The sequence below is a fragment of the Crocuta crocuta genome, unplaced genomic scaffold (assembly GCF_008692635.1).
Source record: "Crocuta crocuta isolate KB4526 unplaced genomic scaffold, BGI_CrCroc_1.0 scaffold586, whole genome shotgun sequence".
Lineage (NCBI taxonomy): Eukaryota > Metazoa > Chordata > Mammalia > Carnivora > Hyaenidae > Crocuta > Crocuta crocuta.
Window position 1 is genome coordinate 2,120,040 of NW_027532407.1, and position 25,213 is coordinate 2,145,252.

A 25,213-nucleotide genomic window follows, 5' to 3' on the forward strand; every position below is an offset into this window, starting at 1 on the left:
ACACACACACACACACACACACACACACACACACACACACACGGTTATCTAAAAGATCTACTTACTGCTGATACTGTAGGAGGCATAGAATGTGGTGGTGCTGGGGCACCTGGCTGGCTCAGTCGGTTAGTGTCCGACTCTTGATTTCGGCTCAGGTCATGACCTCACATTTGTGAGATCGAACTCTGGGTCATACTGTGCACTGGCAGCACAGAGCCTGCTTGGGATTGTCTCTCTCTGTGTAGAACTTTTGACTTCCCTCTAACTAACCCCTCCCTCCTTCCCTCCCTCTCTCTCTTTCAAAATAAATAGACTTTAAAAAGAAATGTGGCACTATTGATCAAACAGAAAGGCAGATTTCCAGATGTAGGAGATCTCAAAGTAGAAATGTTTGAGAGCAGACCTTGGCAGTTCAGTACCTAAGATACACTGGCCCTGATAGTCACACATATGGTAAAAGTTTTTCAGGGCCTGCTGACTGCCTGGTCCTTAATGACATTCAATTGTTTGGATAATCTGGCTTTAATTTTAGCTGTTTTACTTTCGACAGACATCAGCTAGTTCTGTCACACTGCATGTTGTTATCCTGGCTGTGCTGGGCACTTTAAAATCTTTATGCCTTTGTTACGTGCTGCGTCCTATACCTAGAATGCCTTGTCTCACTTCTGCCAAGATCCTTCTGAGCTTTTAAAACCAACCCAGGTGTCACTTTACTCAGTGAAACCTTCTCATCATGTCTTTCATTCCCCACTCCAGTTAGGATCTGCCATACCCTTTTCCACATTCCCACATACTTATTTTTCTTTAATGGTATAAATAAATGTCTGTGTTCTTTTTTCCTTTTTCTTATTTTTTACATTTATTCATTTTTGAGAGAGACAGAGCGTGAGCTGGGGTGGAGCAGAGAGAGAGAGAGAGAGAGAGAGAGACAAACAGAATCTGAAAGAGACTCCAGGCTCTGAGCTGTTAGCACAGAGCCTGACATGGGGCTGGAACCCACAAACAGTGAGATCATGACCAGAGCCGAGGTCAGATGCCTAACTGACTGAATCGCCCGGGTGCCCCTACATGTCTATGTGGTCCACTGTTTAAATGTGCATGGTGGCACCTTCTACAAGATTATGAGCTTCATGGGAACATGGACTGTAGGTTTTATCTTCTTTCTTTCTCACTCTCTCTCCCTCCCCCCCCCCCTTTTTTTTTGTTCTGAGCACTTAGCATAGTGCATTACAAATATTAAATACCCAGAAGTATGTGTTGGGTAGAAATAAAAAGGAATGGCAAAACTAGGTGCAGAAGTATAGGAATCAACAGCATCCAGCTTTAATTTTTTTACTCAGAGCTGCAGTTGAAACTTGGACTTGGTTTTTCAATTAATTTACACATGCGTATGTGCACCCACACACATACATATCTTCCTTTGAAAGGGGGAAAGTGATGATAAAACAAATATAGAAACATTTCATCAACAACAAAAAGGTTTTCAAAATATAAAGTAAGAATTAAATAGTTTTCCATTTACAGAGGACTGGAAGAGAAGTCTTTTTATCAAAGAAGACCTTTAAGTCAGTGACGCTTTTTTCTTTAACCATGAGTTTTTACTGTATTATATTTGCAAATAGTGGCTAAACTACACTTTTAGTAATATAAATGAGTACATTACAAAGTGTATATTATATTTACATATAGTACTCTAAGAATGATCAGTGCTACTTTAGTGGAAATTTAATTTTTGTAATAAATGCTTATTATAGTTGTCTGCTATTAAATTTTAGCTGATAAATTAGCCACATGTGGTGAGAATTACAGCTGCCATATTAATCATATGTAAGTAAGATTCTCTTAGTTTATAAGATTCTGTCATTCATTTAGATAAAGGTGGACATTAGTATTTTATTATTTATTTCTTTTGAGAGAGAGAGAGAAAGAATCCCAAGCAGGCTCTGCACTGTCAGTGTGCAGCCCAACGTGGGGCTCAATCCCACAAACTGTGAGATCATGACCTGAGCCAAAATCAAGAGTTGGATGCTCAGCTGACTGAGCTACCCAGGCGCCCCATGGTAGAAATAAGTATCACAGTAAATCCAAGGAATATGGGAACCCCTTTAGCCAATAAAATTCAAGCCAAGGAAGAAATTAATCCTGTGCTGTAATTTTCTTTTGTCTAATCCCATCACATAATATAAAATTGTGTGAGCATCCATTTAGTCACCAAGAAAACAAAAATGGGAAACAATTCCACTGCTTCTTTTTTTTTTTTTTACAAATAGTTTATTGTCAAATTAGTTTCCACATAACACTCAGTGCTCATCCCCACAAGTGTCCTCCTCCATGCCCACCCCCCCTCCCCCCCACATCCATCAGTCCTCAGTTTTTGTCAGCATTCAAGAGTCTCTCATGGTTTGCCTCTCTCCCTTTCCCCCACCATTTCCGCCCTTCTTCTCCCCCTTGTTCCTCCGTCAAGTTCCTCCTAATCCTCCTATACGTGCAAACATATGATATTTGTCCTTCTCTGCCTGACTTATTTCGCTCAGCATAACACCCTCAAGGTCCATCCATGTTGCTACACATGGCCAGATTTCATTGTTTCTCATTGCCATGTAGTATTCCATGGTATAGATAAACCACATCTTCTTGATCCATTCATCTGTTGATGGACACTTAGGCTCTTTCCATGTTTTAGCTATTGTGGAGAGTGCTGCTATGAACATTGGGGTACATGTGCTCCTATGCATCAGCATTTCTGTATCCCTTGGGTAAATTCCTAGCAGTGCTATTGCTGGGTCATAGGGGAGTTCTATTGTTAGTTTCCTGAGGAACCTCCACACTGTTTTCCAGAGGGGCTGTACCAGTTTACATTCCCACCAGCAGTGTAGGAGGGTGCCCGTTTCTCCACATCCTCGCCAGCATCTAGAGTTCTCTGATTTGCTCATTTTACAATTCCACTGCTTCTATTAGTTTCTCTTTATCTGACATAAATTTGGATGATCTAAGTGATTTTTTATTAGGAGAGAATTTATTTTGAATTAGTAAATGTGAACATATTTAATATCAGCTCACATTTGGTATAGTAATTTAAATTTAATTTGTGTTTTATGAAGTATAACTTTTAAGGATCGTGAGGCTTTTTTTTTTCCTTTTTTTTTCTTTTTTTAAACTAATCTCTGTGCCCCGTGTGGAGCTTAAACTCATGACCTCCAAAATCAAGTTACATGCTTCACCGACTGAGCCAGGCAGACACCCCTCAAGACTTTTTAAATAATCAAATGGTAAATTATACATTACCCTGCTTATAATTAATGTTGTACTTTTTAAAATATAATGGGACATAAAGATAAGGCAGTCACCCTAGTGGGTGTTTTCTTGTAGGAAAGTCATAGTGATAGGAAATTATGTGGCTTTTTAACTTCTGCATGTTTATGTCACCAACTCATCTAAAAATACTTGTCTCAAAAGTTTTTTATTTTTAATTCTTTCAGTGTTTGTGGGCTTTCTTCAAAAACCTAAGAAAAGCTTTTCTCTTTGGGAACAGAACATTGGCTTTGGAGAGGTGGAAAAGAAAAATCAGTCTTTTTTCTGTGCTAAGACACCAGATAGCAGAAAGCAAGTTGTGATTCACTTTCTTTCCTGGGGAGAGGTTACCAGGCTGTACCTGCCTAGATTTCTAATGCCTCATATTATGATAAAAGACATCTTAGAATGTCTTATTACAAGGGAAGAGGAAAAGGAGCCCCTCACTCAGTAGATCTTTATGTAATTTGTGGGTGATGTGATTCATATAGGTGAACTAGATTCATGCCTGAAGAAGTTTCTGCAAATAAAATTTTTGCTCAATGCAATAATAACACCGAAGTATTTTCTTTTCACAACATTTAATCTAGTATGTGAACGTATTTAGTTCTTGTAATTTTGACTCTTCCTCATAGATAAATTTCAATAAGAATAATTACTTTTCAAGTGGTTTTTCTTACATATTAGGATGATTATCTTATAGCGGTGTCCCTTTATATTTAAAAAAGAAATACAAGGTGAATTATAAATAGGGTAATCACATAATTTATCATTCAAAACAGGATAGTTTTGAGAATGAAAGCAGGCAGTAACAGGAGAAGATGCCACACTGAGATGTAGAAGTATAAACTGTCCCAGATGAAATTGGGATATAAGGTCACCCTTATTATGAATAGCCCAGATACAATGAAATGCTAACCTTTTAAACTGAGAACTAAAAGGTAAGAGTCAAATAATGAAAGTGCTGGCAGATCGGAAATGTATACAGTACCAGATAATCTAGACTAAATGAAACTGCTATGACTGAATGTAAACCTTGTACGCTTCCCAGTAGCCACAGCAAGCTGGGCATAGCATAGTGCTGTGTTAATGTTTCCATGTAAATTTTTATATGAAGTTTATTAAACAGCAAAATCACTATTCATTTTTCTATTAACCCTCAATAAAATTTGAGGTCATAACAGCAACTCAGAATTCTATAATTTTATGACCAGAGAAATGTAGTATTAGATTTTTTTTTTTTTGTATTAGATTTTAGCTTTATGGTAGTCTCATTTAAAACACAGCTTTTGGGTGGTGTGGGGGCACCTGGGTGCCTCAGTCGGTTAGACATCCGACTTCGGCTCAGGTCATGATCTCCCTGCTTGTGAGTTCTAGCCCCACGTCGGGCTCTGTGCTGACAGCTCAGCGCCTGGAGCCTGCTTTGGATTCTGTGTCTCCCTCTCTCTCTGTCTCTGCTCCTACCTGCCTCTCTCTCTCTCTCTCTCTTTCTCAAAAATGAATAAACATTAAAAAAATATTAAAAAATAATAAAACCGTTTTTGGTGAATATTGGTGGTAATGATTAATATATTTGTATCCATTAGGATAACTTTCATTTGCTGATATCAGAAAACTCAGGGCAGACTGGCTTAAAAATAAATTTACTGATTCACATAAATAAAATCCAGTGGTATTGTGGGATTTAGCCATGCTTCATCTAGAAGTTCTCCCCATCATCAGTGCTCTAGCTCTGCTTCTAATTTTCTTGGGTCTTTCTCAAACTTGACTATTGCTCCTGGTAGCAGTATGGCCACCTGCAGCTCCCAGGATTATCTGCCTCTTTATTCATATGAAGCCCCAAGAATTGTGTGATCTTGTCTTTAACCAGTGATTAAACAGATAGAGCCTTCACTTCCTTCATTGAGCCAACATGAGTTCTGAGTCTATCCGTGAATCAATAAATGGAATGGTGAAGATGGACTATGTGGGTTAACAGTTGGGAACCACCTGTGGAAATGTGTTGGAGGTAGGGTCAGTTCCATCTAAAATGGCTTCTCAGTAGGGAGCAGGTAAAGTGAATGCTAGGGAGATAACTATAAGGTCCACAGCAAAACCATTTTTGAGAAAGCATCTTAGGGATAGGAGACAGTTGTCAAGAACATTCACATTCTTGATTGCTTTCCTTGAGGAATAACCATTTTATCCTCTCAAAAAGATCAAGACTATTACTAGAAAGCAAATCTGTATCTATTAAGATGATAATAGGGTTAGGTAGTTAAGAGGTTGGACTCTAGAGTCAGACAACTTGGGTTCAAAGACTGGCTTCACCATTTACTGGCTATACGACCTTTTCTGTGCCTTTGTTTTCTCAATTGTAAAATAGGATAGTGGGCTTGATATGTTATGATAAAGACAAATGAAACTATATTGCACATGAGGTATCTGACACAGAGTAGGTACTCAGTAAGTATTAATTAACTCTTACACTTACAACAATAACCTGAGTAAGAACTCTTGTCCTAAAACTCTGCTGGAGGTATTTCCAACCCTATCCAGTCTGTCTTAGTTCTCATGTTAAGAGACTTGCAACAAGAATTCTTTTTGAATCCCTACCTTGAGGTAGATAAATAACTTCAATCAAGCTTAAATTGGAACAGAAAGAGAACTAGAGCTGAGAGAAAGAATCTGAAGGTTTTGGTATGGAGTCCATGTATAATAATCTCTTTTCAAAATAAAAATCATAAAGTGGTAGTTTAGAACTATCTAGATATTAGCCAGATTCAGACTCAGGGAACTAAGTTAAACTCTCCCCCTTCATAGTCTTTTCATCTACTTTTTTCTCTGTCCTCAGGGACTCCTTAATGTGGCCACCATAAATTACATGTATATATTAGAAACCCATGGGTTTTTAGTTTCTAAATCTGGATATTCAGAATCTTCCTGGATAGCATGAGGAATAATAATCCTGACATTTTTCCAGATTTTCTTTGTAAACAGCCTTATCCTCCTCTCCTACAGTGATGCTTGGGCTAATGACTCTCCTAAGGTACCCAAATGTATGATTTTTAAAATGTGGAACTATAAATCTTTTTCAATCATTTTTTTTTTTTAAGTGCCAGGGAACAGGAAGTCCTTCTGAAGAGCTAACCCAAGAAGGCAGCTATCCCTCTTTGCCTTCAGCGAGCTGTTGTTCTCATATCCTTTTCCCTGTACTGCTCCTTTTTAATTATCACTTTAAGTGAAGGATTATGTGAAAGGAGCTGATGTCATCATCATTAAAATACAATTTTTAAATGTTTTATAAATAGGTAGCTGTAGTAAAAGTACAAAAATATCAGTGGGATAAAACTACCATAAAAAACTAGGCAAGGTGTTTTACTTAGAATTTTTAAAAAGACTAAAACAGCTCCTCATAGGGAATGCTGTTTGGTGCAAGGAAGACTGTTAGTCCATGGTAAGAATCCTCTTTTTTTTTTTTTTTTTTTTTTTTAAAAAAAAAAAGGTTTATTTATCTATTTTGAGAGAGAGAGAGAGGAGAGCTCGAGTCCCACGCGGGCTCTGTGCTGTCAGTCCAGAGCCCGTCTCAGGGCTCAAGTTCACAAACCTTGTCTGCTCTTTCCTTTGGTCTTCCTCAGGGTTCCAGCCCCTACTTAATATACTGCCGATTCCGACTCAGGTGTGCAGTATATCAAAACCGGTCCCTTTCACTCTTCCCAGGTGTGTCCTGTCATAGCCGTCTGCCTGCTGTGCTCTGTTCTGGGTTTCTGCTTGCCAGAATGCCTGTTTATCCTTTAAGATTCATTTCAAATGTGAAATGTTGCCAGCCATTTTCTTCCACGCAGGAGAATCACCGTCTTCACCAAACTCCTGCTGCACTCTTTCTAATAAACTGCTAATCACATTTTGCTTTTTATTTTGTTTTCTATTACTTTGGTTTATCTCTACTAGATAATGAGCTCCTTGAGGTCAGGAAATAGATCTGGTTCATCTTTGTGCTAATAGCTTTGTTTAGTAAATTCCCATAATTGACCAAAACCCAGCATTTTAAAGTTAAGGATTTATAGTTAGTTCTGCTATGATTAATGAATCTCTTCAGAACTAATACACTTTTAACAATGTACTTAGCACTGTTTAAATTTAAATTGTAAGTCCTAAGAAGCAGTACTGGCATGTGGTGGTGTTTCTACAAAGCCTCACAGCTTTGTAGGATAAAAATACTTCAGTATACAATTTCTCTTTGTTCGCTCACAGTTGAAAATCAACAGGGCTAACCTTAGGTAAAACTGTGAAGTATGGAAAGTTTATCTTTATTATACAGGCATCTCCTTTTTTCACTCCTTTTCCTCTTGGTAATGTCTATCTTTAGGCATCTACTTTTTATCATGTTCTGATCTTTTCTGTTCTCTAATTCTGAATACATTTTGAGAATGAATAGGCATAACTCAAAGTGGGTATTTGATTTTAGACCACATTTGAAATAATAACCATTAGATTACCTGTTCAAGGTATTTGAGTAGGCAGATTTTATTTTATGGAAAAGGAAGAAAAATCATTGAAATTATGCTGTGTATAGGTTGCCCCTAAACACAAAATTGAGTAGTCCTTTTAGTTTATGGTGGACTTGTCACCAGGACAACCATCTCTGCTTCCTGGACCAAGTGGGTAGATCTGGCCTGCCTGCATTTGTTGGAGGTCTCTTCTGAGGGTCTAAAACTTGCTGCTGAATGTGACCCCCAAAATGGCCAAATTGCCTTACGCAGGATCAGGTCCATCACTAGTCCATATGCCTTTGTACAAATTTACAAAAGGTGACCCCCCATTAAGTGTTTTTATTTTTATCAGTCAGAAAATTATGGCAGTTTACATGTTTTATTAAATGACATTATTGCCATCTGCCAGAAAATTGTCACAGTAATTCTACAAATCTTTGCTGTTTTTTGAATGTGCCCCTTCCGTGTGGTACTGGGGTGCACTGCAAAATGGGCAGTCTGGGAATGAACTGCACTCTCTGGTTTGCTGCAGGCCCATGTGTCCTGTTGCCTTACCAATTGGCTTAAAGTAGAAGTTGCTTGTCTGGTCCTTGTCAGCACTGAAAGTTTTGACCCTTAGTCTTTGATTTTCTGAAGCACTTAAGGAAAGATCACATGTTCCTTTCTTAGGGAACAAAGGTCCCATTTACCATTTAGTACATTGAATCAGCAAGAGTGATGATAATCAAGTCTCTTACTACTAGGAGGGACTGATTTAGACTTTGGGATGATCAGGCATTGAGTATAAGAAGACCTTACTCATAAACATCTTAATCGAGTATCCCTTTTGCTTGAGACTTTAATGAAGTTGCCATCAGATATATTATAAAGAAAACTTTTATTTTTTTTCTTAGTTTACATGTCAAGTTGGTTTATATGTAACACCCAGTGCTCATCCCAACAAGTGCCCTTCCCCATACCCATTGCTCCCCTTCCCCTCTCCCCCACCCCCATCAACCTTCAGTTTGTTCTCAGCACTCAAGAGTCTCTCATGGTTTGCCTCCCTCCCTCTCCCCAACTATTTTTCCCCTTCTTCTCCTGCATGGTCCTCCTAATCCACTTATATATGCAAACATATGGTATCTGTCTAGGTAAGTTGAGAAAGAGAAGATAATGTCTAAAAAAACTTTTATTAAAGTCTGCCTAGGAAAACTGATTTTCAGGCAAGATAGCTTAGCTTGGCCCACATGGTAGGTCATGTACTCTTAAATGGCTTTGTATTATATTAGATGTTCATTTTAGTTACTTTAAAAAAAAATTTTGTTTCCATTTTCACAAATGAAAAAAGCGAGTTGTAGTTTAGTGGTTTGCCCAGGCTCAATTTATAAATAGCACAACTGAAATTTGAACCCAGATTCCGTTGACTCTAGTCCATTAGGTGACAGAGTACCTCTTCTGGCCTTAGTATTTTCAAAACATTGCTTGGCTTATCAGTAGGAAAAGGGAAGGGAGTTGGTTCTGTTTTTCTTCTCTCTTGTATAGGATGATCCTTACCCTAATGCCTTACAACTTAAACTAATACTGTTAGTACTGTGGGTCTGTTACATTATAAAATAAATAGTAGGATAACATTTATAGGATATATATATAAGCTATGTAACTGTTTCATTATAGAATTTTTATCTAATTTCAGATCCTGATATCGCTTCTCGGCCTTTTGGCTAAGATCAAGTGTAATTTCAGATCCTGATAGCATAACTTAATTGAATTTTAAAGCTCCATATAGCTGCAGAGGAGAGGTAGAATATTCAATAATTTTACATGTCTGTGGAGAATATTACTGTACTTTTGTGAAGTTAATGTGAAATCTGTAATGCTTTGGGTAGTTTTGATGTACTTAGTGGTTGTGCTGTTTTTGAAGATGTGCTTCTCTATAACATATCCTAGTATGACAGTGGTCATATACCATGTAGTGATTTTTTCACAACATTGAGGGCCTCAGAATGTATAAAACCCTTCTCATGTAATGTGTCATATATTTGAGAAAAACTGAAAGGATGAAATTAATGCTAATAATAAAAAAATGTTCAGGCAAAAACTTCTCAAACTGAAAAATAGTAGGCATGTGGGGAAAATAGGAGAGGAAGGTGAGGGCTTAATAAGCTTATGCAAAACATAACATGCCAGTGAATGGTTTTTCCACTAAAATGTAGCTCCCTGATGGCAGGACTTTTTGTCTACTTTATTGGATGGTGTATCTAATAACTGGAAGAGTGCCTGGCACCTAATAGGTGTGTAATAAATACTTGCTGAATGAAGAAAGAATGAAAGGTATGAGATTTAGGTTTTATGCCTTTTGTCTCACAGGCTGCCCAGAACTTAGATCATAATGAATCATTTCTTTTTAAGCTGTTACATGCCAGGTTGATTTATCTACTTGTTACTTCCTCATATTTCATAGCTTCAAGGTGTTGTTTATTACTCATTTGTTCAACAGGTATATATTAATCTGTTACAGATATATATGACAGATATATATTACATCTGATGTATACTACACAGTGTAACATTAAAAGGGAACTAGAGCTTATCTGTTTTGGGAAATGGTTCATAGATGTGTATTAAATAATAATTTAGTATATTATTATATACAACATAGGAAGCTGACACAGATATTAAATACCAAGTTTCTGAATATGCTGATTTGATGAAGTCAGGGAAAACAATCATAGGCTTTGAATAGATACAGAACAGGAGGGAGAGATTCTAGGAGGAACAGGCATATCACAATCTGGGATAAATCAATAGGAGTGTTTGAGGAAACATAGTAAATCAGCCTGGTATGATTGAGTAGACAAAGGGCTGATTATAGGGTATTGCAGTGTTAGGTTGAACAGGTAGATGAACCAATGTGTCACAGATTGAGCATATTTCACTCTGAAGGAAGTTATCATTGTCCTTCAGGGCTCTGTCCTTAGCACATTCTCCCCCCTTGGTTACTGTGACCCTCTTTAATTTTCCTCTGGTCTTCATAGTCTCTGTAGCTTCTCCTTATCTCTTGAACTCTATCTCTTCTGTGTTGCTAAGTGATCCCATCCACATTAAGAATATATACACCACAACTCTGGAATTTGTGTATCCAGTTCAAAACCTCTTTTCAGGCCTTCATACCCATATATTCCCAACAGTTCACTTGAAAGCTCCCTTTGGATGCATGATAGGCCTCTTAACCTCACATCCCTGAGATTGAATTCTTGATTGTTACCCACCTTCCCACGCTTAAGGCAGTTCTTTTCCCAGTCTTCCCCGTTTTCACTCATTTAGGTAAAACAAAAACAACCCAGGAGTTATCCATGATTCAGTCCTCTTTTCTTGACAAGACACATCTAAACTGTCTTCAGGCTCTGTCAGCTGTACCAGCTCTATACTCATTGCCCTACTTATCTCTCCTGCTACTATACACGTCTAAGCTGCCTTAGTTACCTGTATTTTAGATCAACTAAATAATTTGTAGGGCCTGTTGCAAAACAAAATTCCACAGTCCCTTGTTGAGAAAGGAAGAATTTCAAAAACAGTGACAACATTGCATTAAATCAAGTATAAGACCCTTCTAAGTGCTCCTGCCTTTGCAACTGGCTCTACTACTACAGTAGCCTTCTAACTAGTGGCTCCCTGCTTCCCCCTATGGGCCATTCCTCACATAGTAGTCGTTAGCATGGATGGCGCCGTACCACTCCCCTGTACTTAGAAAGTACAGATCCTGTATGATCTGCCTTCTGAGCTTTATGTGCTCTGACCTTGAAGCTTCCTCATCCTCCTCTCCCACCACACTCCTGTTCTCATGAACTAGGCAGCAGCCAAAATGGCCCCTTCTTTGTCCCTCAGAACAAGAACAAGTCCCATCTTTCAGTATAAGCACAAGTTTTTCACCAGGTCTTAGCCTCCTTTCCATCAGGCAGTCCTCAGGCTCTATGCCACCTTTCCAGATAGGCCTCTCCTGACCACTCATGGGTGAAATAATATAGCTGTCTCCCCACCACCACGGCCTAGTTACATGCCACGCCATTATTCAGTTTTCTTATATTTTTAGCACTTATTACTGTGAGGCACTATTTTTCTTAATTATTAATTATTACTTATTGACTTACTCTTGTCATCTAGCTGGTGCCTGTCATTTGCTAAGGATCAATAAATGTTTCATGAATTAATGTTTTTTTATAATTCTTTGAGCCTCTTAGAGATTTATCTGTAGAGTAATGGGTTTATTTTTCCTTTGTTAAATTTTAACAAACTTTTATTTGTTGAAGTCTCATAAAATTGAATTATTTATATTTAACTTACAGGTATTCCAAGGTTAATTTAAATATCAAATTATTTTCCCTTTAAAATGCCACATTTTGGGGGCGCCTGACTGGCTCATTCGGTCGAGTGTCCAACTTCGGCTCAGGTCATGATCTCCTGGTTCATCAGTTCAAGCTCCGCGTCAGGCTCTGTGCTGACAGCTCAGAGCCTGGACCCTGCTTCAGATTCTGTATGTCTCTTTCTTTGCCCCTCCCCGCTTGTGCGCTCTTGCGCACCCTCATGCACTCGCTCTCTCTTCCTCTCTCTCTCTCAAAAGTAAACAAACATTAAAGGAAAATTTTTTTTAAATGGCACACTTTTGGTATGACACATACTTACATGTATTGTATGTGGACAGTAAATTAAAGATGCTATTGCTTGTTGAAACTGAAATTTAAAAATACCTGGGGATAAACCTAACCAAAGAGGTGAAAAATCTATACACTGAAAACTATAGAAAGCTTATGAAAGAAATCTAAGAAGACACCAAAAAATGGAGAAATATTCCATGTTCCTGGATTGGAAGAATAAATATTGCTAAAATATCAATACTACTCAAGCAATCTACATGTTCAGTGCAATCCCTATCAAAATAACACCAGCACTCTTCACAGAGCTAGAACAAACAATCCTAAAATTTGTATGGAACCAGAAAAAACCCCAAATAGCCAAAGCAATCTTAAAAAAGAAAACCAAAGCTGCAGGCATCACAATTCCAGAGTTTAGGGTGTATTACAAAGCTATAATCATCAAGACTGTATGCTACTGGCACAGAAACAGACACACAGATCAGTGGAACAGAATAGAGAACCCAGAAATGGACCCACAAAAGTATGGCCATCTAATCTTTGACAAAGCAGGAAAGAATATTCAATGGAATAAAGGCAGTCTTTTCAGCAAGTGGTGCTGGGAAAACTGGACAGCGACATGCAGAAAAATGAACCTAGACTACTTATACCATACACAAAAATAAACCCAAAATGGATGAAAGACCTAAGCCCAAGACAGGAAGCCATCAAAATCCTCGAGGAGAAAGCAGGCAAAATCCTCTTTGACCTCTGCTGCAGCAACTTCTTACTCACCGTGTCTCCAGAGGCAAGGGAAACAAAAGCAAAAATGACACATTGGGACCTCATCAAGATAAAAAGCTTGTGCACAGCAAAGGAAACAATCAGCAAAACTAAAAGACAACTGAGGGAATGGGAGGAGATATTTGCAAATGACATATCAGATAAAGAGTTAGTACCCAAAATCTATAAAGAACTTATCAAACTCAACACCCAAAAAACAAATAATACAGTGAAGAAATGGGCCAAAGACTTTAATAGACACTTCTCCAAAGAAGACACTGACACATGAAAAAATGCTCAACATCACTCATCATCAGGGAAATACAGATCAAAAGCACAGTGAGATACCACCTCATACCAGTCAGAATGGCTAACATTAACAACTCAGGCAACAACAGATGTGGGTGAAGATGTGGAGAAAGACATTCTTTTGCCTGGCTGGTGGGAATGCAAACTGGTACAGCCACTCTGGAAAACAGAATGGAGGTTGCTCAAAAAATAAAAAATAGAACTACCTTACGACCCAGCAGTTGCACTACTAGCTATTTATACAGAGGATACAGATGTGCTGTTTTGAAGGGGCACATGCACCCCAATGTTTATAGCAATGCTGTCAACATTAGGCAAAGTGTGGAAAGAGTCCAAATGTTCATTGACAGATGAATGGATAAAGATGTGGTGTGTGTGTGTGTGTGTGTGTGTGTGTGTGTGTATGCAATGGAGTATTATTCAGCAATCAAAAAGAAAAATCTTGCCATTTGCAACAACGTGGATGGAACTAGAGTATATTATGGTAAGCAAAATTAGAGAAAGACAAATATATGACTTCCCTCATATGTGGAATTTAACACACACAACAAATAGACATAAGGGAAGGGAAGCCAAAATAACATAAAAACAGGCAGGGGGACAAAACATAAGAGACTTTTTGAGAACAAACTGAGGGTTGCTGGAGGGGTTGTGGGTGGTGGGATGGCTAAATGGGCAAGGGGCATTAAGGAGAACACTTGTTGGGATGAGCACTGGGTGTTATATGTAGGGGATGAATCACTGGATTCTACTCCTGAAATCATTATTACACTACATGCTAACTAACTTGGATGTAAATTTAAATAGAGGGGGGAGGGAGGGAGGAAGGGAGGAACGAATGAACGAACAAACGAACGAACTGAAGTTTATACTCTGGAGGGAGTAGAGTTCCCCCACCCCCATTAGTATTTTACATCATAATACCAAAGGTTCACAGCTCAAATTTTACAATATGTAAACCTATTCATTCAGTAGACACTGAGTACCTATTGTGGACCACACACTCAGGAACAAAGGGTTAATAAGACGTTTTTCCTGCCCTTGAGTTAGTTGCTCACAGTAGATAATTTGTTCTTTGATATGCAGCATTCTGTGATTTCAAAAAGAAAAATACTAAGTCTGCTTCATGAACTATATACTCTGTCTTCTAGCTTTTAAAACTTTAATGCACAACCCAAAATAATGCCCTTGTTCTGGAAGAATCACTCACACACATATACACTTTATGAAGCTAACATGAATGTGAAATATTTAAAATTAATTTACAAATCTGTTGTTTACCAGTACTGTCTGGTACACACACCAATTTTGGAGAGGGTGGGTGTGGTGATGGCCAAATGCTATTGTTCACAGAATTTGCAGTGCTTATTACATAATTACATTGAATGCCATATGGCGTTTTATTGCAGCTCATTAAATTACTAGGAGTTTATACTTCTGTTTGTGTTATCTTTAGTGCCTTTCAGTAGTGCTTTTTTATAATATATACTTTAGATACTTCTTTTTAAATGATAAAAAATATCTTTCAAAATGAGCATAATTTATAGAAAGCAGCACCATGACTTTTCCATCAGTAATCCCCAGGTGGATTCTAATGGTGACTGAGTGACAGTGTATATACGGAACGTATCGAGAACATACACTGTCACTGTCATTCAGTCACCATTAGAATACAGAAAATAAGAATATTACTAACCACATCAACAAAGAAGTTGTTTGATCAAACAAATAACTGAATTATTTTTTTTCAAGAACATGTTGTTTTGAAAATTACCTCTTGTTGGTTTGGTATAGTAGTGTCTTTTTCCTTTCTGGAACTCTAGAGGAATGCTTTTTTTCTAATAGTTCAGTTTTCCAACTAGCTACTACTCAATTCTTTTTTAAAGTTCGTAGCTTTAAACAAGCTTTAATTAACGGAAATTTTTCTGAAATGTTACCTATTATCCCTGCATCCATACCTCATATACAGTTTATTAGAATCATAATTTAGCCCTTCTCTTTAACTTAATTTTTCTTTTGAACACCTGTTTTTGAGTTATACTATAGTAGATGTCTTCAGATCCTGTCAAAAAGAGAAGGGTTATTTACTCTTTCATAAGAGGGCCACAGAGTAGTAGGCTTTGTGAGTTCTTTTTGTTATTTTATATAGTTCTTCACTCCCCTTTTAACAGCTCTCATTTTGTCATGTTGATGGTGTACTATCTCTTGCAGCCCCTCTCTTGATTCTGATTTAGTGTTTTTAATTTCCTGTGAGCTAGGAAACCAGTTTTAAAATTCTATTAAAATGAATAATATGTGCCAAAGTAGACTGAATAGACTCTGAGTGAAGGTCTAATAGGCTTGCCTGTGAGTCAAGTGCCCAAAGCTGTCATGCTTGGCCTTGTGACATCTGTTTTGGTTGCTGAGATGCTCTTTTTTGCTTCTTTGTTAGTTCTGGTTAGGGCAAATGTCACTACTTACTACATAGAAAATATGTAGAATATCTCATTTTGGTACTTTTCCTTGGGTCACTTGGTCCTTGTTAATATTATACACTTGTAACATCTGTGTCAAACTCAGATATATAATAAAGTATTGCTAATTAAATTCCCTGACATCTTTGCAAGTGCTTTGCTATGAAACTGAGTCATGCAACTAAATGAACTCTATTTAAGCTGTTGATTGCCGAAGCTTGTTTCTCTGCTCTTTATTCAAATTTCTGTCATTGATGAAGCATACAGTTTCAGAATCAGTTGAGTGTTAATAACATAGCGAGGTGTTCTATAGTCAGTCCCAACATACATTCATTAAACCTTCACCATATATTCTGGGATACCTTCTTTGTCAGGCATTGTGCTAGGCACTATGCCTACAATGAATAAGAAAGACAGGGTTTCTGTGGTAATGGCTTTAAATAGTACCCAGTCTTTTTATTATCATTATTTTATTTTTTAATATGTATTTATTATTTTTGAGTGTGTGTGCATATGCTCACGAGCAAAGGAGGGGTGGACAGAGGATCCAAAGGGCCCTGTGCTAAATACAGAGAGCCCAACATGGTGCTTGAACCCACAAACCACGAGATCACAACCCGAGCGGAAGTCAGACACTTGGCTGACTGAGTCACCCAGGTGCCCCTATTATTTTATTTTATTTATTTATATTATTTTATTTTAGAGAGAGCGGGAGCAGAGGGAGAGAGAGAGAATCCCAAGCAGTCTCAACACTCATTGCAGAGCCCGATGCGGGGCTTGATCCCATGATCCTGGGATCATGACCTGAGCTAAAATCAAGAGTCATTCACTCAACCTACTGAGCCACCAGGCGCCCCAGTACCTAGTCTTTCTTAAACTTAAGCATGTGTATGTAGATCACCTGAGAACTTCATTAAAAATGTTGGGCCTAGCCCCTAGAATTTTTGACTCCTAAGTTTTGAGTTAGGACTAGAAATAAGCACTGTTAACAGGCAGCCTGATGATTCTGATGTAATGGTCCTCAGAACACATTTTAAGAAATTCTAGTTTGGTAGATAAGGACTTTTTCAAATAACATGGACAAAAACAGTATAATGCTGTATTTAACCTGATTGCTATTTCATCTGTAAACTATTTCAAAAGTATTTTTTAAATCATTGGCTTATGTTTCTACTTACTACCTTTATGTTGAGATGAAAGGACTGGAAACTACAATTAAATCTAAGCATGCTAATTTATTATCTCTTAAATAACCCACCAGGAGGTGCCTGGGTGGCTCAGTCAGTTAAGCGTCCGACTTCAGCTCAGGTCATGATCTCATGGTCCGTGGGTTCAGGCCCTGCATCGGGCTCTGTGCTAACAGCTAGCTCAGAGCCCGGTGCCTGTTTCAGATTCTGTGTCTCCCTCTCTCTCTGACCCTCCCTTGCTCATGCTGTCTCTGTCTCAGAAATAAATAAAACACTTTTTAAAAAAATAACCCACCAACAAATTAATCTTTTCCATAAGAATAACATTGCCCTATGGCAAGCTGTCTCAAAGAGGCTGTGGTTATTTGACAGCTAGAGCAAAGGCAAAACATTTCCTCCCAACTTCTTTAAAAATGAAATGTCATCAAATGCCCAAGAAATCATTGTCAGTGGTTGCCTCCAGAGAGAAAGATCTAGATGTCTGGAGGAGACTTACTTTTAATCATGTATTACTTTTTTTTTTTTTTAATTTTTTTTAATGTTTTATTTATTTCTAGGAGAGAGAGAGAGAGAGGCAGCGTGAGTAGGGGAGGGTCAGAGAGAGAGGGAGTCACAGACTGAAACAGGCTCCAGGCTCTGAGCTGGCAGTCAGCACAGAGCCCGACGCGGGGCTCGAACCCACGAACTGCAAGATCATGACCTAAGCGAAAGTCGGACGCTTAACCAACTAAGCCACCCAGGCGCCCCTAATCATGTATTACTTTTGTGCCTTACCAGTTTTTATATCATGTGACTGCATTACCTAATCCAAAATAAATTTGAAAAGTTATGCTGTTACCTTAGGTCTAAATGTATACTATTGATTTCTATTTCACTATAGATACCTCCTCTTTTTGACAGCTCTATCATTATATAATAGAGGGTGGAGCTTTTCCTCTGCTAAGCACTTTGAGTTAACTCTTCCTTCTTCAGAAGTTTGTGACACCACTTTATCATAAACTTCATTTTTACACATCATAAGCTGTTTCTACTTCATTGTTCTAGTTTTATATCAGAAAGGTGCCATTTTAATTATTGTGGCTTAGTAATATATGTTCATGCCTAGAATATCATGACCTGCATTATTGTTCTTTCAAAAATTTTTCTGAATTTGTCTTACTCATTTGTTCTTTCATGTTAATTTTAGAATTTGTTTCCCAAGCTGAAAAAATTCCAGTGAAGAGGTTTTTTGTTTTGTTTTTTTTTAATTTTAAGCCTGTTATTTGGGGAGAATCAGCTTCTTCGCATAGTTAATCTTCCTGTTCACAAACACAATTGTCTTCTCCATTTATTCAAACCTTCTTTTATATCTTTTAGTAATAATTTTTAGTTTTCTTCATAGAAGGTTGAACATTTTTCATAAAGGTTGCCCTGTGTATTTATATTTTGTTGCTATGGCAAATGCTTCTTTAAAAAATATTATGGGGGCACCTAGGTGGCTCAGTTGGTTAAGCATCCACCTTTGGCTCAGGTCATGATCTCATGGTTTATGGGTTTGAGCCCTGCATCAGGCTCTGTGCTGACAGTTAGCTTAGAGCCTGGAGCCTCTTTCAGATTCAGTGTCTCCCTCTCCTTGTGACCCTCCCCTGCTCGCTTGCTCGCTCGTGCCCTCGCTCTCTTTCTCTCTCTCTCTCCCTCTGTCTCAGAAATAAATTTTTTAAAAAACATTAAAAAAATAAATAAAAATAAAAAATATTATGTATCTGGGGCGCCTGGCTGACTCAGTCAGTGGAGCATGAGACTCTTTATCTCAGGGTTGTGAGTTTGAGTTTGAGCTCCACGTTTGGAGTAGAGTTTACCTATAATAGAAATCTTATAAAAAATGTTACATAGCTGCAATATAGGAAATCTACTTTTGTATATTTGCACTGTTTCTAGTCTGTCATTATCAAATTTTTCTTTTTTTTGTTTAAGGATATGACTATATTGTTTGCAAATGTATACTGACATTTTAAAAAGTAGCATATGAAATTTAGAAGTGTATTCTATAAATGGACATATCCATAGTTGTTATTCTATTAAAAACATAAAATAAAACTTATGTGTCTAGTTCCTGAGATTATTGATCAGAGGTAGACAATAACTTTTAAAAAATATATCCAGTTTGGGCTTATTGATTCTTTCATGGAAAAAACAAAATTGAGCATTGAGGAACCTAGGTTGTAAGGTTGGGCAGTTTTACTTTTCTTTCTTTTCTAAATTTTTATTCTTGAGAGAGACAGAGACAGAGAGAGCACAAGCAGAGAAGAGGCAGAGGGAGATGGGGGGTGACAGAGGATCCAAAATGGGCTCTGTGCTGACAGCAGAGAGAACCATGCCTTTTAGTTTTGCTGATTGTTTCCTTGGCCATGCAGAAGGTTTGGTATCTTGATGAGGTCCCAGTAGTTCATTTTTGCTTTTGTTTCCCTTGTCTCAGAAGTTGTTGTGGCTAAGGTCAGAGAGGTTTCTGCCTACTTTCTCCTCCAGGATTTTGATGGTTTCCTGTCTTACATTTAGGTCTTTCATCCATTTTGGGTTTATTTTTGTGTATGGTATAACAAAGTGGTCCAGGTTCATTTTTCTGCATGTCGCTGTCCAGTTTTCCCAGCACCATTTGCTGAAGAGACTGTCTTTATTCCACTGGATATTCTTTCCTGCTTTGTCAAAAACTAGATGGCCATACTTTTGTGGGTCCATTTCTGGGTTCTCTATTCTGTTTCATTGATCTGTGTGTCTGTTTTTGTGCTAGTAGCATACAGTCTTGATGATGACAGCTTTGTAATACAGCTTGAAGTCTGGGATTATGATGCCTCCAACTTTGGTTTTCTTTTTTAAGATTGCTTTGGCTATTTGGGGTTTTTTCTGGTTCCATACAAATTTTAGGATTGTTTGTTCTAGCACTGTGAAGAGTGCTGGTATTGTTCTGATAGGTATTGCTGGGCATTTTTTTTTTAAAACAAGTATCACACAGTTGCACAGACATACGTCTTTGTGAAAACTTAACACCCAGAAGCACCTGGTTGTGTCACTCAGTTAAGTGACCAACTCTTCAGCCCAGGTCATGATCTCATAGTTGTGAGATCAAGCCCCTCATTGGGCTTTGCACTGGGCATGGAGCCTGCTTGGGATATTCTCTCTCTCTCTCTCTCTCTCTCTCTCTCTCTCTTCCCCCNTCCCACTCCCTGTCCCTCTCCCCTCTGCTGCCCCTTCACCCCTCAAAACAAAAACACTTATCAAATCATACACAATAAAGATCAGCTTCTTTTATATCAGTTATACCCCCAGTAAAACTGTTTTAAAAAAACAAATACCAGGACACCTGGGTGGCTCAGTTGTTTTAAGCATCTGACTTCAGCTCAGATCATGATCTCTCGATTCATGGGTTCAAGCTTCACATTGGGCTCTCTGCTGTTAGCACAGAAAGAACCTGCTTCAAATCCTGTCTTTCTCTCTCTCTCACATTCCCCCACTCATATACCTCTTTCTCTCTCTCTCTCTCAAAAAATAAACATAATATATATAGCAGACTTTTCTTGAGTTAAGTTTCCTCTCTGATAGTCTTGCCTTTGTTTGCTTTCATTGAAGATTTCTAGAATAGTTTCTGATAGTGGACTAGATCAGTAGTTAGCATAGTCCCTGACAGTCATAGACACTCTGAATGTATTAGATGGACTGGAACTGAGTAACATATTGGATTGTTTTCCTTCTTGAACACCACACGCTTGTAGCGCTTGCAGCACTGGCTTTAGCTGGCTGTGGGAGTACTGTAGTCTAGTGAGAGTTGCCAGAGAGTGGTGAGTAAAGGATGAGGAATGGAGCAACCACCACTCACTTGAGGAGTAAGGGGTTGCTTTGCTTGGGAGGCGTAGCCCAGGGCAGAGTTTGCTAGGCAAACTGGGAGTGAAGGGTTTCAAAGAAGGTGACAAATTCCAGGAATAGTGAGGAATCCTTGAAGTTCGAGAAGCTCTTTTGGTTGGGTATTTGTCTTGCCCATTCCACCAGCTCGTAGCTTTTTCATTTTGGTTTCTTCCACAGTACCTGCTTCTGGGCCTTGCTTGTATTAGGTCTCCAGAACTCTCTGGAATTCAGCATCAAATGAATACCTACTGTATTCACATACCATTCTGCCTCTCCACTCACTGGTACTGTGTAGCTTCTCTTCATCCCTTGTTTATTGTTCTCCCTGACATCCCTCTCTCCTTATCCTGGCTCATTCTCCTTATTGTGGTCAGAGTTAGTTTTCATTTTAAAGTGAGCCCTTTCCTAGGGTGCCTGGGTGACTCACTCAGTTAAGCATCTGACTTCAGGCCAGGTCATGATCTCTCATGGTTTGTGAGTTCAAGCCCCACATCAGGCTCTGTGCTGACAGTTCACAGCTTGGAACTCAGATCCCGGAGCCTGCTGTAGATTCTGTGTCTCCCTCTCTCTCTGCTCCTTCCCACTCATGCTCTGTCTCTGTCTCTCAAAAATAAATAAATGTTAATAAATAATAATAATAAAGTGAGCCCTTTCCTGTGGTCACCCTGTTTTAACACGACTGCTAATAGCTTAGTTTGGTGTAGAAGAGCTTCGGTAACCTGACAAGTCTTTTTTACCACTTATTTTTCACCTCTTCTCCCATCCCTCCCTCCCTTCTCTCCCCTTTCTGCCTTCCCTCCTTCTTCTCCCTCCTTTACTTACTCTCTCACCCTCCCCCACCCTCTCCATTCTTGGAATTTGTCACCTTCTGTCTGCCCCACTTTGTACAGCAGACTCCTCACTAGGCCTTCACATCCCCAGAAAAGCCTTTCCCTACCCCTCTAGGCAGTTGCCCCATCTTCCCCGTGTGCTTTACTCATCTCTCCATTGCACCTTCCACCGTAAGCTGTTATTACCTCTTCATACGTTTGTCTTCTCCGTTAATTAAGAACAGGCATTTGTATACTGTGTGACTTGCCGCTGACAATCTGTTGAGAGGTGGTAGCGATGTGATAATCATGTTGAAATAGAGGCTTTTGTTGCGGTTGGAAGGTGGCTGGTGAGAAGATAGTATAAACATATATATTTAGAAGAAATTGGAGGTATTGTTTATAATACAGTGCAATGAAGAATGAAGATGGGGTGAGAAAGAGATTTATGTATAAACATCAAAATGTTGAAGGTGAGAGAAATGTTTGAGAGCTGTTGGCAGAAAGGAATCTGGTCAGAAGAGCAAACATGATGATGTATGGAATTTTTTTTGGTCATCTCTTTAGATATAGAATAGGGGCACCTGGATAACTCAGTCGGTTAAGTGTCTAGCTCTTGACTTCGACTCAGGTCATGATCTTAGGGTTCACCAGTTTGAGCCCCACATCGGGTTCTCTGCTGTCAGTGCAGAACCAACTTCAGATCCTGTCTCCCTCTCTCTGCCTTTCCCCCATTTGTGCTCACTCGTTCTCTCAAAAATAAATAAACATTTAAGAAAAAATAGGAATAGAACACCTAATTAAGTACTATTTTGAACTCTACAATTTGACAGGGGGGTAAGATAGATACATTAATAAATTGTAGTAAAAGTTTTTGTTTTTTTTTTAAATTGTAGTAAAAGTTTAATAATGGCAATATGTGTGAGGTTAGGTGCTTGAATATGGTAAGAAAGGTAATTCTAATATGCATTTGTATATCTTAAGCAATGCTGATGAAAAAGCCATTCAGGTAGAAAGTAAGAGAAGAGTCTATTGTGGTGTATTGTGCCCAAGTTCCGAGGATTAGAAGATCCGAATAGAAATTTGGGAAGACAAATTGAGGTACTTAATACGTATGGTTTTTACACTCTGGTGTTTATACTGAGTAAAGCAAGACAAAAGCAAGCATAGCATTTAGTATTTAATAGAAGTCAGACAGTTTTGTATATTGCTTTTTTACTTGTAATGGTAGTTTTGCTAAAATAAGATAAAATAACTTGAGCCAATATTGCCAATGTACTTGTCCATCTTAGTGGCAGTGTAAATTTATGAGCTGCTGTAATTGTTCATAACAATGCGCTATACATAACTAGCTAAATGTCTTAAAATTATAATACCTTACTTTGAACTAGGACTTTTTTTTTTTTAATGTTTATTTATTTAATTTGAGAGAGAACAGGAGAGAGGCAGAGAAAAACAGAGAAAGAGAGAGAATCTCCAGCAGGCTCTGTGCTGTCAACACAGAGGACTTGACACTTGATCTCATGGCCATGAGATCATGACCTGAGCCGGAATCAAGAGTCAGACACTTAACCAACTAGGACTTTATTTTTGTGGCAATGTGTCATCAGAAGATCCTAATGTGGAGCGTACACACATGCTCTCTCTCAAGATAAATGAAAACAAACTGTAAAAAAAAAAAGTCACAGTGTAACTAGAATCATTTGTATAACTAACATGATTATATAACATAACTGACAATTTTATAACTAATAGTGTGTCAGCATGACTAATAACAAGCAATAGATACTAAAATATAAGCATATATTTTGTTAGTCCATATATAAGTTAATGTCAACCAAACGTTTTTAGTGCTAGTGTAAATTTATGAGGGGAGAAAAAAGCATTTGGGTTTGTTTTTTTATTTTAGTTTTATAGCCTTTGTTTTTATGAAGTTGGAGTAAGAGTAGTATGAATTCTTAAAAGTTGAAGCATGTGCAGAATTCTTCTTTCAACCCCTCTATTTATCCTCTTGATGAAGAGAAAGTGAGACCATATGGCCTGAAACCCCATTCACAGTGGAAAGTCTGCTACAGTGAATCAATGGGGAGTCCTTCCTCGCTTTGCTGTCCTAAAGGACAGTCGAAATGACTTGCAGTCTCTAATCTCAATATCCGCGTCACAGCAGCTGATACGAAATGGAGCACTCTCCCTTGAGCCTTCCTGTTCCTTCTGTAATTTTTCCCCCCGGCTTGATTTGGTTTTAATTAGCACCAGAATCTCTCTTCTTAATTTTTCCAAAAGTTGCTAAAATATCATATTGAAATTTACCTTTTCTTTTCAAAAATTCTCTCTGAGTCTCAGCACACATTGGTGGCCACATACTGTCAGACATTTCCCATCTAGTACTCCAGCATTTATGGAGTCGCTAATGAAGTAGCCATTTGCTATACTTGCTTAGTCACCATAGCAACAGTGTCTTGGGTAGTGTACGCTTGGGTAGTTTCCTACAGCTTGACATGATATGCAGCTAATAATTCTGATTTCTACGTAGAGGCAACTGGAATTTTGCAGAATTGAATTTTTAAATTTGCTGAATAGAAGTTGTTTGATCCCACTGGTGTATTTTGTTGGCACCCATCATGTAGTCATAGGATCATAGAAATTTTAATTTGGAAGAGTGATTCATACTTGCAGTATATATCACAGTTGCTGGCTAGAGAAACATTGCTTCTGTCACCATAAGCAGCTTATTTAATCCCTAACCTAAATATTTTAGGAGTCAAAGAAATTGATCAGAAGGTTAGCAGTTGGGGCTGCTTGATAATCTTGGGTGCTAAGTTCCTTTAGTCACTACTTAAAGTAACAGTTACATAAATTTATTTTCATTTTAAAATGTGTTTCCTTCAGAAATCACATACTATGAACATGCACCTTACAGAAAATACACATTCTCTAATATACATTATTTGGAGAAAATAGTGTAGCTTGTTCATGGTGATAGAGTTCACAGTTCCAAGAATCTGATTTAATCTTAAGTGATGTAAAGATTGTTGCTGTGCAGTCTGTTATAAAATATGTAAAGGCTCACTTAAACCACCAAGTTCATTTCACATCTAAATTGCTTTTGACAAACATACTCCATACTTTAACCCCTACTTCGTGTATGAATTAAGCCCACAGACGCCCACTTCCCTTTAGTCATCTATAGTCTCATTTTGATCTGTATAAAAATACAGCAAGCTCAGATCCTATTAATTTCTTTCTTGGCTCTAAATATTGAGCTGGGAGAAACATAACATGGGTGTGTTTTAAAATGTGTTCATGCAAATATATATGTTCATATATGTACATACATACATATTTTTTCATTTGTTCCTGCCTAACATAGTGCTAGGAAACCAAAGTCGTAGGGTTGGTTGCCATTTGGGAGTGTTACCTCGGGCT

At 38.1% G+C, this 25,213-nt stretch overlaps 1 protein-coding gene and 1 pseudogene across 1 annotated transcript in view; both read left to right on the forward strand.

Annotated features, from left to right (window-relative positions):
* Window positions 1–25,213, forward strand: part of GTF2F2 (general transcription factor IIF subunit 2) — a 157,835-nt gene that overhangs the window by 89,923 nt on the left and 42,699 nt on the right. The gene's annotated exons all lie outside the window — the stretch shown is intronic.
* Window positions 9,444–9,588, forward strand: LOC144243675 (U2 spliceosomal RNA; annotated as a pseudogene).